Source organism: Austrofundulus limnaeus, unplaced genomic scaffold, assembly GCF_001266775.1.
Source record: "Austrofundulus limnaeus strain Quisiro unplaced genomic scaffold, Austrofundulus_limnaeus-1.0 Scaffold3, whole genome shotgun sequence".
NCBI lineage: Eukaryota > Metazoa > Chordata > Actinopteri > Cyprinodontiformes > Rivulidae > Austrofundulus > Austrofundulus limnaeus.
In genome coordinates, this window is record NW_013952405.1 from 4655936 (window position 1) to 4660671 (window position 4736).

General features: G+C 34.5%; 1 protein-coding gene across 1 annotated transcript in view; it reads left to right on the forward strand.

Moving 5' to 3' along the window:
* Positions 1-1049: 1049 nt before the first annotated feature.
* The window catches only part of csad (cysteine sulfinic acid decarboxylase), a gene marked incomplete in the record, with an annotated part of 8293 nt that continues 4606 nt past the window's right edge, over positions 1050-4736 (forward strand). The window contains 1 exon segment of the mRNA XM_014018245.1: positions 1050-1181.

Here is a 4736-nt window from a genome sequence, read left to right on the forward strand (position 1 = left end):
GTGTGTGTGTGTGTGTGTGTGTGTGTGTTTGATGCAGTTAGAAAAAAGGCATAATCATGAATGAAAGTTACAGAAAATTAGAAATGTATCATATGATTGATGCAATTTTTATAATGTTTTAAAACAAGGCGTTGTTTGAATCGTGTTGTTATTTTATTTTATTTTATTTTATTTTATTTTATTTTATTTTAGGGTCACTATCGAACAGTGTTGTATAAAGTATCACAAAATGATACTTGAGTAAAAGTACAAGTATCTTATCATAAAGTTACTTTGATAAAATTTTAAGTATTAGTGTGGACAGAAGCCCAGGAGGAAGTAGGAGAAACTATTAAATAAGATATAAACAAATACAGTGGGGATCGAACAGTGTTGTATAAAGTATCACAAAATGATACTTGAGTAAAAGTACAAGTATCTTATCATAAAGTTACTTTGATAAAAGTTCAAGTCTCCACTAAGAATATTTTTCGAGTAAAAGTCTTTAAGTATCAGATTTTATTTTTACTTAACAAAAGTAAATTTCTGACATAAAATGTACGGTTAAAAGTCAAAATATTGAGTAAAAATGAGAGGTTACATTTTCCAAATACTTTGTTTAAAGGCATATACTGTAGCTGTGATGGATTGTGTTCAAACTTTGTGTCAGAATGGTATATATTTATACTTCTCATCCAAACACAATTGAATTCAAAGGCACAGTTTATTGGGATAGAATACATATATATATTAATGAGCCAGAATGAAATAGGAGTAATGACTTTCTACTTCTTACCTTTTTTAAAAATGTAGGGAGTAGAAAATACAGACAATTGTGTAAAAATGTAAGGAGTAGAAGTAAAAAGTTGGCTGATAAAATGTACTAAAGTAAAGTACAGACAGCCAAAATGTCTACTTAAGTACAATAACAAAGTATTTATACTTAGTTACTTTTCAACTCTGCCATTGAATAAAAGATGTGTGGACAGTGTCACCAGGTGTCACCAAAAACACCCCAGTTTGCTGCAGTTACACATTTTAGCCACTGGGTGGCAACAAACAAAAACGAGACGTTCGTGGAAACATTATTTGACGGCAGCAGAAGAAGAAGCAGAGCTGATGGAAATGGGGGAAATAAAAACAAAACAAACAGGCAGCTAGCTGTGTCTGCTACCGCTCGGTTGTTGTAGTAGAAGTGAATGGTGAGGACGTGTATTTTACTTGTTGTTTAAAACAGCACTTGTTGAAAAAGGGAGGTTGTTTGGAGCATTTAGTAATGAGTAATAAGCTAAGAGCGTGAACGCATCATCAGAAAAACGGTTTCCATTCTGCTAGTGAAGGAACACATCATATGACATAAACTATAAGTATTTTGAAATTTGAGTTAATATTTCTCTTTGTCCCACAGTAACTTTATTTTCCGCCGTTTATGTGTTTATTCCTGTTAATCAACCAGATTTTTGCCTTGTTTTGATTGCAGTTTCTAACATAACATTTCAAAATTTCTAATGTATTGTCCAGAAATATTCATTCATTCATTTCATCCATTCATCATGGCTGAGAAACCTGCAGCTGTACTCAGACTCCACAAAGTAAAGCTGATCAAGATTCTCCGAGCAGACGCAGACTTTGTTCTGCAGTGCGCAGATTCTCGATGTCTTCTTTCTGACGAGGGCTACGAGCGGATAAAATGCCGTAAAGTTCCAAGTGAAAAGGTGACAGACCTTTTGGATCACATCATTCAGAGAGGTCCTGAAGCAGCACAGAGACTACTATACATGCTGAAGGAACCAGACTTTCAGGAGACCTTTCCAATGCTGGATTTTGTCAATGATCTGCATGTCAACACAGTGTCTTTAGGTACAGAATAAGGACTTTATATGGTATTTAATTCACTGAATTTTCAGCATTATCACAAGTTAATTAAAGGGATGTTTGTTTTTATTTTTTAGAAACAAACAAAAGACCTGCAACGAGAGAAGAAGTTTCTGAAGCAGATGTTATAACTCCATCCAAAAAGATGAACCGTGAGTCAGACTCCACTTAGACTATTTTTATTATTATTGTTGTTGTTGTTGTTGTTGTTGTTGTTGTTGTTGTTGTTGTTTTACAGTAACATAACCTGGAGCATGCTCCACCGTGTCTGTGGTTGTTGTGTTGCAGGTTTAGTCACAGAGAAGCAGCTGATGTCTGTGGCTCGTGAAATCGGCATCTCCTGGAGGGCGATCGGCAGACATCTGGACATCAAAACTGTGAAGCTGGAGCAGATCGAAGCAGATCATTCTAGCCACGTGGAGCGAGTTTTTGCCATGCTGCATTACTGGTGTAAAATTCAGAGGGAGAAAGCCACTGCTGCTTACCTGCACTGCGTCCTGAGTCAGGGAGAGGACGCTCTGCCTCCGGGAAGCATTGACTTTCTGCTGCAGTCTGACTCTGCAGATCAGTGAGTTTATGATCATAAAGGCCCTGTCACACTATTTCAATTTAAACMTTTTGTCCAACACCAAAGATGTCCACATTGAAGATGTAATTAAAAACTGATACTGGAACCCTGACATACTGTAATGCTAACATTTAGATGAACCTATATGACTAATTTAAGTCGACATAAGTCTAAATGTTATAGCGTGACAGGGTCTTATAAAAAGCAGGAGGTATTAAGTACTAATCTGGTTACTAAAGGACCTCAATAGAACTGACCACATTACAAGGGCTCATTGGCTGAACACATATTTTTATATAATAGTGCAGCTGTCATTTAAAAAAAAAACATTTTTTGCTGCCTTTTACATATTTGCTGTTTTGTAAATGTAACTTCTTTTTTCAATGAACGAGGAAAAGCTGGATATTTTATTATTTTCATGGAAATGCAGAATTAAAAATCCAGAATAAAATCAGCCGCTGTAATGTTTTTATTATACATTTGTCGTTTTATGGGAGAAATTTTAATTCTCTGTCAAGTCAAATTACTGGGGAAAAAAACAATTTTGTGTTTTCTAATTTTTATTTATTTTTATTAAATTTATCATCAGTGTTTTGTTAGCAACAAAATGAACTGTGTCTCTAAACGATAAGTATTACTACTTTAAAACTCTTATCAGGTAAAACTCCCCTCACATTACTTTATGTATTGATGCATAATTGAAAATTAGTCATCAGTGATGCTCTTTCAGCATTTACTGTGCAGGAAATGTTCACTGTAGGTGTTTTAATAGTTTAGGTGATGTTCTTCAATCATGGTTATTGCTGTAATGGGTATTCTGCTGTAAATCTGGAGATAATTTAACTTCATTGAGTGTGAAGTGGTTTAGTTAAATCTGATGTAAAATCAAGTGTTTCTCTGCAGTTGTGAGAAGCTCCTGAAATCAGGTTCTTATCTGAATAATTGTAAAAAATCATCATTAGCATAGAATAGAATAGAATTTATTGTCCCTTAGTGGGGAAATTCAGATGTATCTGCATTACATATAGAGTAAGAACAGAAAAACAAAAAGTAAGTTTTAACATAAAAAATATACTCTAGATTTAAATTGAAAACAGAAGTGTGAATAACAAGAGGAATGAGTACCAAAGTAAAAAAACTGAAGTATACATCAACCTGCATAAAACAGGCATGGGCTCCCTGCAAAGAACAAGTTTATTAAACAACAAAAACATTGCAGGACGGAAGAAAATAGATGAMAAATGAACAGCAGAGAAACTTTGTCTATTTGGACTGGAAATGGTTTAATAAAAACATTGCAGATGATCTGTTTTACAAGAGACAAGACGTCAGCAGCACACACCCAAAACAAGGAACATTTAAAGATTAATTATGTAGTTTTTTTCAATCGTAAAGTTGTTTTTTATGGAACAAAACCTAAATTGTTCACACACACACTCAGGATGAACAAAGTTGTATAATCCAAGATTTTCCATTTATTAAAACTGTGACAAAATCGTGAAACACAAGACTTCCTCTGTTTCTCCCTCTTTCATAACTACTTTCATAACATTAATTAACTTTCACTCTGGGGACAAAGGTTAAATCCCTCCCATTTCCATCCTGCCTACCTTTGCTTTATGACCTTTTGTTCTGCTACAGTCAGGAACATGGGCTATACAGTAGCTGGTAGTGGGACTATATGGCAGGTACAGTACTCACGTGAAGCATTAACAGCTTTTTTTCAGCTTCTTCTGGTCTGAACATTGACTGCCCTGAACTGTTTTTTTTCCAAAGGCTTCCTGACCTGAAAATATCCTGATTATTTCATCCTAAATTTTTTGGAATTTAAGTCTTTTCACATATTTTCTGTATTTTGTTTCCCAGAAACTTTTAAGAGAAAACTGTGTGTGTGAAAGATCTTTGGGCAGTTAAAGCTTTGAACATCAGGAGAGATAAGTTATCTCATAAGTTACAATAAAATATGTTTTGTAAGACACGCTCGGTTCCGTTTTCACCGCTGTCCTGATGTGTGAGTCATGTCCATTTATGTTTTTAAACCTGGGCAAAAGAGTCCAGTTTTGCTAAGAGACATATTAGAAGCCAAGTAGAATAGACTACAGAAGAGCAGTCGACCCTGGTAGGAGCTGTTTTTCTTGTATTTTAGCTGATGCACATTCTGAAAAACTTCTTTATTTGCTGTGTTAATAAATAACTTCCTAATCTGGTCAATTAAATATCTTTCAACCAAATCCAAAAGTAAACTCTTTAGTGGTTACACTCATCAAAATTCCTGCATGGATTAAAACATAGATTATTCCTGTTTAATATATAT